The sequence below is a fragment of the Castor canadensis genome, chromosome 5 (assembly GCF_047511655.1).
Source record: "Castor canadensis chromosome 5, mCasCan1.hap1v2, whole genome shotgun sequence".
NCBI lineage: Eukaryota > Metazoa > Chordata > Mammalia > Rodentia > Castoridae > Castor > Castor canadensis.
This window is the reverse complement of record NC_133390.1, coordinates 28,133,876-28,146,843: the sequence shown is the minus strand read 5'-3', so window position 1 is coordinate 28,146,843 and position 12,968 is coordinate 28,133,876. Positions and strand designations below refer to the sequence as shown.

At 33.9% G+C, this 12,968-nt stretch overlaps 1 long non-coding RNA gene across 1 annotated transcript in view; it reads right to left on the bottom strand.

Moving 5' to 3' along the window:
• The window catches only part of LOC141423214 (uncharacterized), a 50,116-nt gene that overhangs the window by 14,720 nt on the left and 22,428 nt on the right, over positions 1-12,968 (bottom strand). The window contains exon 2 of the long non-coding RNA XR_012447904.1: positions 6,474-6,508. This is a non-coding gene — a long non-coding RNA (uncharacterized lncRNA). The remainder of the gene's footprint in view (positions 1-6,473; positions 6,509-12,968) is intronic.

Sequence of the window (12,968 nt, the reverse complement as noted above, 5' to 3'; positions counted from 1 at the left end):
ATATTGTATTTTCTAGTTAGGTTTTTTTTTCCCCCACTCAACTGCAAGCTTTCACTATAAGCTGCACATGTTTTTGCATCCTCAGTCCTAGGACTGGGTCAAGACATAATAAGAACTTAATGGATTTTTGATGAATGTATAATACTTTAAGAAGAAAGAAAAAAAAAGGTCACAATCTAATGATGCTTGGGAAGTGAACACCTGCAGGTGTTCAGTAGGGAGGCCTACTGATCTTTATATTAAGGTTTAGAGTCTGATTCCTTGATAATGAAATCAATTTTGACATATCCCCAAATAAGAGATGAAATAATAGTGATATCTGATATTTTATAGCACTTTCATGTTTATCATATTGATTTTCATGATGATCCTTTTAAAAAGTATTTGACAAAACTTATTAGTGTCACTTTAAAGATTAAGAAACTAAAATTTAAGGAAATAAAATTATTTTCCTAGTACACAGGAAGAAAGTGACAAGGACAGGACAGAAATCCAGAGTCCGGCATCTAGGGCACTTTCTACTAGAGTCCACTGAGAAATTTTGGAAAAAGTGGCAGTAACTGTTTGTACTAAAAGAAAATTAATTTTGGACCCTGGTAAATGTTTGATATTGTGGGTTTTGGATATCCACCTTAGTCAGAAGTCTTCATTTTCATCTAGGGGCCAGCACTTCTGGAGCTAAAAGCATTCTGCCTATTCATGTGAAATGAAGGATGGGAAGGTCCCTGAAAAGGTTTGAGGGCTTAATTCAATTGATGTTGGCACAATAAACTCTACGACTCATCCAAATCCATTACAAAGGATTCTCATGCCAATATATTTGCAAAACTAGATGTGGGATTGCAACAAGTCCTTTCTACTTTGTGTTTTAAAGTAAAATGAGATAGCATCCTTTTTTTACATGCGAGCTGAAGGGTGTATTTCGTCAATACTGGTCTTCCTGTGTGAGCGACACTCTAAAGAAAAACAAACACAGAATCTTCAACTCTTGGCTAACTCTTTCAGTGCACATACAAAGCTTCTGATTCTCCACACTACAGTGGGTAACATATAGATGAATGTGACAGTATGCAATAGAGACTAGAAGATTTCAGTATTCCATATTTCCAAGACCTTTGATCAGAAGTTAATGACAACAAGGAAAAAGAATAGAACTAATGATTGCTGCTTTCTAAATCCAATCTTTAAGAATTTTCTTAACTTTTTAAGTTAACTATTTTGGTCATTTCTTTTTCTTCAGTATATTTAATATTTTTTAATCCTCGTAAATTCCAGCTTTAGCATTTCCTTTGTTAATATTATTATTGGGACTTTACAATAAACTGTACTAGGACTTAAGGAATGTCTTCATCAGTTTGGGCTGCTTTAATAAAATACCATAGAGTAGGTAACTTCCAAACAGCAGAGGTATTCTTTTTACACTTCTGGACATTAGAAAGTCCTGTATCAAGATGGAAACAGATTCATTTCTGATGAGGACTGATTCAAATTACCTTCTTGGTATGTCCTCACCTGGTGAAAGGAGCTAATGAGCTCTTTGTGTCTTATTTATAAGGGTACTAGTCTTTATGATCCAGTCACCTCCCAAAGGCCCCACCTAATACCATCACCTTGGGGGTTAGGATTTCAGAAAAGAATATAGAGGGGATATATACAGCAAGTATAGTCACACCATAGAATGGATATTAAGATTTGAAAAGGCAATACCTCTACTATAGAAGCAAACCTAGTCTTTTCCACACTACTAAGAAAAGGTAATTAAGAGAAAAAAAAGGAAAAAGATAAAAGAAACTATAAGAATATTGATCTTCTCAAATGAATAAACATATCTTTAGGACCTGCTGCTTCACTAATTATCAAAGGTGGATTATAATACTTCTATACAAAACAGTAAGAGAACAAGAGACTAGAATTTCATTTATTTTCATAAGCACATATGTACAACAAATGCAGATGGATGAAAAGGGGAGAAGGTAACAATAAGATTACACTGGCCCCATATGAGGTCTACGGTGTTATAGGACTAAAGACAGTTGAGTTGTTTAATTGGAAACAAGATAAATAATTACCTTTAATTCTTGTTTTAAGAAGGTAGTAATTAAGGTGGATTCCCACTCCTGGGTCAGTACTCCCAGCTCACAACCTGATCCAACTCCCTAGCTTGATGCTGACAGAATAAACAGAGCAATGCATCTCTAAATCTGTGCAGAAGGCAGAAACATGAGTGGTTATTGCACTCCTGAAACTATTATATTCCGAGGATAGGAATTACAGATACTTTTAGTAAGAGATCCTTACTACTTTAATACATAGCACTTAGAGTATCTTTAAGAGAGAAGAAAATGTTTCCTTAGTGGCTCAATTCCATATTCCTCTGAAAATTTTCTAGCTTGATGATGCAAAATAATATCAAATAACTCAAACAGTTTTAATCTGGAAGAAATACATTATTTAAAAACAGAAATTCTCATTCATACCAAGTTATGGAAACAACTGCTTAGAATACAAAACATAGAGTAAGATAAAAGAAAAGAACCTGGACATCAAACATGTCTCTAAGTCATACATACAACAAAGCATTTCCTAGAAGATTAGTTGAGTCTTGAATTTTCATTGTTGATAAATAACAATGTTTTAAGGAAAGCACTCAGTCTTTCTGCTGAACAGTAAAATTTTACATTCATGAACCAAGATAATTAGACTGATTATACTAGCATAAGGAGTTGGGCATAACTTCATTCTTTGCCATATCCACAAGCTATTATGAGATATTAAAGACTCCTGTTGAGAGAGAGACCATAAACAGAGGAAAACTTTGATTTTTAAAAGCCAATTGGATATGGAGTTACAAAAGTTAAACTTTAGATCTTATAGGACACTGGGACAAAAAAAAAAAAAGACTTTAAAAGTCATCTAGTTCCACTTAAATCCTTAAGCAGAAAAGAGAGTGAGACTTCACAGTGACAAGTGGTCCAGTTTATAAGTAATTCGAGTTCACTGTTTGTAAGATTTCCTATGAAAGTCAGTGTGAGATCCCAAGCAACAAAAAAGGAAGAAATAAAGCGAGAAATTGTTCCTGAGAAACACAACTGCATATCAGTTAGTTGTCTATGAATTAAATTAGGAACCCTCATTTATACATGAGGGTATAAATGATCAGTCTTCCTTGCTAATTCTATATATAGAATATGTAGAATATGTATATATATATATATATATATATATATATATATATATATATATAGAATATATAGACAGCCACATCTCTTTTAAAAAACGAGTAACATCAGAATCAGAAGGCCTATTGAGTCTTGGTCAAAGCACCAATTCTATTTCCATTTTTATTTTTCTTCCAATTTTATATAAAAGGTACATTTTCATTAGGGGAATTAGGTAGCTAATTCTCTTGGAACGATTCAGCTGTCACTGGGTAACACAATATTTCCTTACCCTCCTCACCAAGGCTGGCAGGGACTTGACTCCCGTGAACAGTGACTCCGCTTTGCTGGGACATTGCAGGCTGCTGTGACAGCTGACAGGAGAGTAGTAACAGCTAAGGTGTCAAGCCATCCCTTCCCCAAATCCATTTGCTTTGGGAATGTGCTAACTTGAAAGTCCATAGAGTTGTTTAAGAACAAGTATTAGTAGATAGTACAGGTTTCTATTCCTCTATGTAATACAGTTATGGGGAAAATTTTTTTCAAATACCACCTTATTAAAGTGATTTTATGGTCATTGGACAAATATATTGGGAAAATGTTCCAGTGTAAATATGATCTTGACGTTCAAAACAATTTACAGATGTTCTTAACCCTGTATCTGAGGGACAGTGGATAGTTTTTACTCTTCAGAAAGGATTGTAAGATACTAGTTTGATATCCCAAATTTCCAGTGTTTGCGAGGCACTGGATGTGGTAATGTACACAGGAGGTTTAAATAAAATTCACAATCAATAAGATGCCAAGCCTCAGTGAACTGAATTAAGCACTATGGGGAATTATAACCCCAGCTATAAGTACAAGTTTGTACTTTCAAGGATCCTTCTGAAAGACAATGTCATGAAATATCACCCCAATAGATAACAATTATTACCTAAATAATTATTCTTGTGGATTCAGAGAGCATTGTGGTCTACTAGAATGGGCCTGTAGTGTAAGAATGTAGCTGAGAATCAAAAGCATCATTCTGTCCATGTTCAAACACTGACATTTATTAATTAGCTATTTAACTTCTCTATACTCACTGTCTTCATCCATAAGAAGGCTGGACTAGATTATTTCCAAATTCAAAAAATTCAGTGATTTATAGTATCTTAAAAAATATGTGCTATGTACAATGCAACTAATAGATAATTGATTAGTTACTTTTCAAAATTACCCAAGATTTAATTGAATTTAGATTAATCAGAGAAGTTCCACATTTAAAAAATGTTCTTCAAATGATTTGGAATAAAACCTCTTTTGCTCTTTGCTTTCCCTACTAATTGAAAATTTATAAACGAACATGTTTTCATTATTTTTAAATAAGACAGATGGAAATTCTATATAAGGCTGAAGTGTTACATATGAAGTGTTTGCTTTTTGGTTTATCTTGTTGACTTCTGCCGATCCCCCAAGAGGTTTTCACTGAAGGCAAGGTTATCTTGCCATCCTTGATTTGGGGCATTCAACCATCACAAAATAATTCTTGGTAATAAACATTAGAAGGAGAGACCTGCAAACAGCTTCAGAATGATAAATAAGGATATCATTTTCCAAATAGGAAACAGGAGGAGGTTAATTTAAAATAAACCACTATGGGGTTTCTTAGAGTTATCATCATCTGCCTTTCAAAATAAGAGTAGTCATTACACGCGAAGGGAATTGTTCATGTGAACATCCTGTTTACTTGTCTGATTGTTCTCCCCAGGTATAATGCTTTTCAATAGGTCAATCAGGGTTTTAAGCAGCTTTTCAAGACTATTTAACAGCATAATTTGGTCAAAGTACACATGTTATATAAATTGCCCATCCTTCGTTTTCCCCATCATGAACACATGTTTTTGAGAGGTTTGTGCAGACCTGTCTTTACATTCTGGCTCTCTTGCTTTTCTGGAAATCTACACAAGTACTTGAATTTTTTGAGTCTCATTTCCTCATCTGTGAATGAGTGAACTAATACCTACTGACTGACTTTATATGAAGAACAAGTGTACTTGTATGTATAACAAATCTAGGGTCATGACAAGAACATAGCAGGCACCAAACAAATGGTGGTTACTATTTTCCTAAACCTGTGAAAGGATTCAGTACCCTACATGTCTTGAAAAGACAATGATGAATCCTGCCTTGCATGCCTGACTCATTTTAATAATATATAACTAATATCTCTTTATATGTAGAAGTATTCATTTCTGAAAAGTGAGGGTTAAGCAAATTTTTCTCTACATAAAATCTATTTTATTACTTAATTATATTTTACAATAGGGAAAGTGCTCCCCTGAGTAGGGAAGACATCGTCTGTAACCTCGATTCATTACGACTTTGGCAAAACAATTCCATCTGGTAGCTCACTGTGAAACTTAGGTATTTGTTTACTTCAATGAGACTCTTCATTGACTAGAATGAAGAAAAACATGGGGCAGTGGGAGTGGCAAATACCTATGAGTGGGGTTGAAACTGGTTGTTATAGCAGAAACAAAACAAAACCCAACCAAACAAATAAAAAACAAAAAAACAGAAGAGAGCAAGTAGCCAGGAACTGGAGGCCTCCTAGGAACCTGCAATGAAGGCTTTCTCTGGAATACAACTGTTCAGGGAAAAAAGGGAGAATGGGAGGTTTCCAAGCATTATTTTATATAGAGTCAGGATGCTTTACATGCCCAACCATCCTACTTTCTCCAGTACTAGGACTTTTCCAGGATTTGGGGGACTTCTAGTCCTAAAATTGGGACAATCATTGATGGTAAAGAGAAAAGGAGACATGGCTCTGGCACTTTATGATAAAACACAAAACTTGCAACTAATGGGTTATGTATAAGAAATCCTCAAGTACCACTTATTTCAAGGATATCAAGATTTGTTGCTTCACAAATTAAAAACTAATTTATAAAATCTTTTCTATTTATGGCAGATATCACCTGATTTTATTATTTTTTTAAAAAGAAGCTAGCTCATGAGGAAGAAAATAAAATATAAAAATAATGTATGAATAAAGAGATTATTTAATAATAAATCTATTTAATGGCTAATGCTTGCAGGGCATTTCTTTAAGTGATATAGTTTTCAATTCTTTTAATTTGTGTGTGTTGAGTTAACACACACAAGCATTTTTAACTTTTTAAAAATAATATGATTTTTTAAAATTCTGACTTTTTAAATGAACAAGACATTGATTTTGATTTCCAGAAGATGAATTATATTTTACAAGTTCATATGTAATCAAAACATGTCACACTGAAGGCTAGGAATATAGCTCAGTGGTAGATTTCTTACCTAGCATGCACAAAGCCTGGATTCAATCCCCAGCACTGCAAAAAAAAAAGTAACATTAATTACAGATTTACTTACACTTTTCAAAGATCAATATAAATTTCTGAATACATATGCTACTAAAGTGCTTTTGCACACAGAACTGAAACTACTAATTGACAATTTTTTGCAGTGCAATAAATCTTTATAGCAAATTTAAAATTGTTGCATGCAACTAGATAATATCACAAATCTTTTTTTTGTTAAACAGAATAAAGGCATCAAACATGCATGTTTTTCAAGATGTGGCAGGCTATATATATGCTGAGAAATAAATGTCTTGTCAATCAATGACTAAGGTGAAAGAAAACTCAGTGTTGTCCAAAAGCATATCAATTGACAATCAATCTGCTATAAGTCCTGAGTGGTATCAGAAAGATGACAATTTAATTGAACAACAAACACTCAGCAGAGGCTGCAGAGAGTGACTCCATAAATATTGGTGGCAATGATCCATAATACTCTAAGCTTATTTTCCTAACCTTTATTAATTCTATCACCTGTTGATGAATAGATTAGAAATTTAAATAGAAGGTAGAAAAAAGTAAACTACCATCTACAATTTTTTTATACTTGTCAGCAGTCTCTTATAAGAATTGAGAGGGGAGTAGGGGGACCCTAATGTTTAAAATCTGACAAAAGATATTTTTAATGACCTTACCAATGACATTTTTCTCCTTTTTCACTATTTAATCAAGAACTGATTGCAGTGACATTTTTGAGGGTAAGAAATATTGAGAAAAGTAAAAGTTGTCTGTGTGGTTTTCTGCTTGACTTAGTTGTTGGGAGACTTGCAATAAAATAACCATTTAAAATCAAGAAATGAAGCAGTAGGCCCTACTCTGAAGAACGTGGTACCTTCAATGTTTCTTGAATGTTACGAATCACGGGAACAGCTACCCAAGGGTCTCCTATATTGAAGAATGGAAAATTATGAACAAAAGGAATAAAATGAAAACGTTAGAACCATTTATTCTCTTACAATGGCTAGGATTTGACTCCCTAAACAGCCTTTCTCTTAGTGTTCTAAGTCAGTGCTTCTCACATTTTAATGTGCATACAAAGCATTTGGAGATCATCTTAGAAAGCACACTCTTGATTCTATAAGTTTGGGTTGTAGCCTGAGATCTTGAATTTCCAACATGTTGCCAAGTTATGTTGCTAGTCCTAATGTTTCCAGAACCTTCCCAAATAGTACCTCCAGGTGACGAAGCATTTAACACAGAAGCCTGTGAAGGACTTTCATATTCAAATTATTAATAGTCACTATAGATTCTGTACTTTTCAGTACAGTTATAATTTATTACTATTCCATTTGCTATTTTCATCAAAATCAATTAACTAAATTTATTTAATTTTTATAGCTTTGGGAAGCTGTTCATATAAAAGATTTTCTTTATAAGAATATCACATGTCAAACTAGATATCTTGACTTGTAGTTCAGAATATACATAGTCTTATACAAGTGACCAAGCAAAAGTTTCCTCTCTTGCTTTTTGTGACTTCTGTTTTATTCCAGTAACTGCATAACAACTTCATTGAGAAAGGGGCAGGGAAACCAAGAACTTGAGCAGGGTAAATATACTGACTATTCAAGAATGAATATAGAAATCTTAAACTGACAAACTACCATAAGAAAGGAGCTAAAGTAGAATGAAAAAAATTAGAGGAGATAAACCAAGTGGGGTTATAATACATACATACATGGAAATATCACAAGGAAACTGCCTGTGTAGCTACCTTCATCTCAAGCTAAAATGTCATGTTTTTCATTTTATCTTTTCTTTTTTTTCTCCTACAAAATCGGAGAGCAGGAGAGTGAAACAAGCCCTGCCCAGTGGGGGGAGGGCTGGCACCTGTGGGACGGGGAGGTATTCAGGAAAGGAGGGAAGAAAGTGAATATGGTGCAGTAAAATGTATACACATGTAAGTAAATGCAAAAATGATACCTCTTGAAAAAACAATACAAACAACAACAACAAAACCCCACAAAGTAACCATTATTTTCTACCAGTGAAGCAAACTGAGTCATCATGAAGGAAAACTTCTGGGATGGACTGAAGCCAAGGGCTAAGTGTTAGCACAAGGGAGGACTTAATATAGGAAACTGTCTTGATGGTCATAGAGATTTCTTTCTTCTTTATTAAAAAAAATTGAAGAGAAATCTCTTTTCTGGACTCTAGGTTCCAAGGCCTAAATCTTGATGTCATGCATTAATGAAGTTATCCTGCACTCAGGAGAATTGAGTTGTTTTCTGACTCTGTCACTTACTCACTGTTTGACATTGGTCAAGCTACTTCATTTTACCTTTGTGAACTTCTGTTTCTTTTTTGTTTTCAATGAGAGAATGAAGTTAGGGGGCAGTTAAATGTTCTTGAAGCTCTTCTCCAACTTCAAAAAGAAGAGATGACTATCACCATCAAACTGAGCTCTTAACAAATTCCAAAGGGCTTGATATTTTCCTTCTTTGTTGTCTTTTTTTCACGATACTGGGGTTTAAATTCATGTCTATGTGCCTCCAAACCAGAGCTTGATATTCTGATTATGGTGTTATGATTTGATTAAAATAATTTATCAAGGAGTTGATAAGAAATTGTCATGGGTAATCCAAAGTAGATCCTTGAAAACCATGTGCCCCCAACGATGATTGGAAACAGAATTAGCTAGGCCATATTTGGATTCCTGATAATAATTTCTTAAAAGTTGTAGTAATATGTCTTTATTTTAGTGAACTTTCAGATGGAGTGTTACTTTTGGATTTCACTTTTGCACTAGGAACTCCACTCATAATGAGAATAATCATTTTTTAGTGTAATGTCTAAAGTTCCTTTTCTAAAACCTAAGATTATATATAAGTAAAGATTATATATAAATATATATTGTTGGGATTAGAATGTGAAATAAAATAGCATTTACCATTTCATTAAGAGAAGAGGACAGAATTTGCATGAACATATATGTCAATGTGCTTTCTCCAAGATGTAACAAACTGTTCAATCAATCAACAAAATTATGGATGAGTTCTGGAAGACCTGTGGCAGAAGCCAAAGAATGTTTTTAGAATTGCTGGACGTGGTGGGTCACATCTGTAATCCCAGTACTGGGAAAGCTGGGGCAGGAAGATAAGAGTTTAAGGCCAAGCCAACAATAGTGGCTCACTCCTATAATCATAGCTACTTGAGAGACTGAGATCAGGAGGATCACCATTCCAGGCCAGCTCCAGTAAAGGTTTGTGAGACTCCATCTCCACAGAAAAAAGCTGGGCGTGGTGGTGTGTGCCTGTCATCCTGGAACTGAGGATTGTGGTCCAGGCCGGTTTGGGAGAAAAACAAGATCCTATCTCCAAAACAACCAGAGCAAAAAGGCTGGAGCTGTGGCTCAAGCAGTGGAATACCTCCTAGCACAAGAAGCCCTGATTTCAAACCACAGTACTGCCAAAAAAAAAAAAAAATGGTTTCTGACCTAGAACCTAGATTGAAGGAGAAGTACATTTTTTCTTTACCATTGAACTGTTTTCAGTTCATAATTTTTAAAAATGATAGTATATCAAAGTTTTAGAATAATTCAAATTCTAGGCATAAACACACACATTACCACACAAGAAGTAAAAAATAAACATTTATAAATATTCTAAATATTTAGAAGGACTTTGTGAAAGTTTACTGAAAGTACATATTTAAGAGAAGAAACATTGATATGAAGTACCCAGTGAGCCACAAAGACATTGAGTTCTTTGACTCTGTATCATTCTCAACACCACTGCACAGGTGGAAAAATCACAGGTCTGCAGGAGGGCAATGCTTCTCCTTTCCACCCCTAGTAAATTCAGAGATTCAGATCGATAGCTTGAGCTATCAATAATGTAAAAATAATGCATGACGACGCGTCATTTTGGTTTTCCCATGAAGCCATGAAACAACGATCTCTGTGTGTTTGATTACAGGTCAAATTTTTCATTCCAGGAAGCAACTAATTGACATTTTAAGTATTTGAAATACAAAAAAAAATTTTCAAGAAATGAAATTTGGTTGATGATTCCATTATTTTTTCTAATACTGATTTCTCGATAAATAACTGTATATACTAGATAACAAGAAATTTATGGTATAAAGAAATTAAGCAAAAGATGTGAGCTTTGGAATTGGTGTCTTAGTGGGGAAATACCTGTCAATCAAGTAGATCTAATTATATTCTATATTTGTAAAGGAGTTTTTGATTGAAATCACACAGATTGTACCAATGGGCTAATCTATGTCTTATATCACCTGGGCTAATAATATCTACGATGTTCATTCTATCTATATCTCCATTCCTAGGGAAGAAATAAAATATTCTTGTTAACAAAATATGGAGACAAGTTGGACCTAGTGATTCATAACTCTGATCCCAGTTACTTGGGAGGCTGAGACAGAAAGACTTCTAGTTCAAGGCTAGCCTGATCAACTGTAGCAAGACACTATTTGAAATAAAATAAAATAAAATAAGAGATATTTTTCTTTGGCAGAACAGAAAAAAATTGAATTCTATAAGCACTAACTGTGGTCTTAAAATTCTTCTATTGACTTAGATTATTTAGCAATCTTTTCAATGCAATGTCACACATTTAATCTTAGTAATAAAACAATACTAACTAGATAGAAGAAACACATAAAGAGAAATTATTCTTTTACTGTCCATGAACTAATAATAGAAGCATTAGTTTTTCTTATTGTATTTCTAATGAATAATGACTGACAACTCTTTCTGAACACAAATTCCAGTAACAGAATCACAATAAGACTGTGGAGAATTTAATAATTTCCCCTATTGAGAAGTGTTTTTCAAAAAGACTACTGCTGGTGAAGACATTCAAGATTGTCATAAATGCTCACAGGCTTAAGATACTTAAAGATTATGGTCTTCAAAGAAAAAGCTACCTGAGGAATATAATAACCTGATATTTTAATTTTGCTATGTAGTTACAAATTTCACCTTGCTAGAGTGAACTTTCTATAATACTCAGAATTCTAATGGGAAAACTTATTTACTTCACCTCCCCACTCACTATGTTAAAAATGTTATAATATAATATTTAATAAGAACCATAAAATGAAAGTTCAAATTGACATATTATTCTGAATCTGTGATTACTTGATGTGATTACTCACATCAAGTGAGTAATTAACTCTCAGATGTTCTGCCTCACTTGGAGTAACTCTTAGTTGGCTAAACCATTTGAGGAAACAGAATACCCAAATCTCAATTGCACTAGCAGAATTTGCCCTAATCATAGCTGATACCTAAAACTGTGAAGAAGATTCATAGATTTTTTTTTAAAAAGTTACCTGAATCAAGTGGGAAGATAACACTGTACCCATAATGAGTCTCTCATGCTTTCGCATCATATTTATTGATTCAGATAATTATAAGTTGTTGAACCACTTAAGTTAAATTAGGAAACTTAAAAATTGAAATCTAGAGATAGATGGACTCTAGAGAATGAGCCTAATCCTCTCATCTTACAGAGAAAGAAAACCAAAACCCAGAGGTTAAATGATTGATTCAGGACCAATATGTCACTCTGACTTCCTATGCAATGTATTTTCCATACAGAACATTAAAAAAAAAGTGTTGATTATACATTGGTGGGGTTATACATCCAGGGGTAAGGTAGCATGGAGGCTGTGGGTCTCTTGCTAGGTGTCAGGCATTGTTCTAGAAACTTTTATGTGTTTGTTGCATCATACACTATGCTTAGTTTAGAGATAAACTAAAGCCCAGAAAGGTCATCATGACCCCAAGGTCTATCCAGTTTTGTGGCATTCAACTCAGATACAAGCTGACCAATGGCCTATTTCTCTGGCCATGGGTTGACTTTTATCCAGTCTATTTGCTTACATCAACATTCAACAACTGTATACAGAGCCTGTCCTTTGTGACAAGTCCCATTTTGGGAGTTCAATGTGAAATAATGAACAAAAGAGGATTGACACTTGCCCTAAGGGAGACGGTGGGCATAAGGGCCGTCTCAACAATAATTCTCACTCATTACCAGAACTGGAAATCTCTACTTTAAACCGCTTTTGGGAAACTCTGATAATCATCAGATCCTCAAGAAAAATCACTTGAAAGCTCTATAACAGCATTTCAGATTCTATTTCTCCTCTGATATGTTATTAATGAAAATGGTTTCAGTAACAATAGGCAAACATGTTTTCCACATGATTTTCCACAGTACAGAAACACAAATTTCAGAATTATTCCAGGATTAAATGTATTCTTAAAGTTTTATATTTTGATGAGATCCAATAGTTCAAATACATTAAAATTTGAGCAATATGTGTTTTTTAAGTTTCATTTATTTCAGATTGTGTTCAGGAAAAATGTGATTGTAAAGTGTTTACCAGAGGAATTGTGTTACATAAAGCAAATATAATTACCAGTATAATGCCTGAATTACCAATTCTGAAAATGTTAACC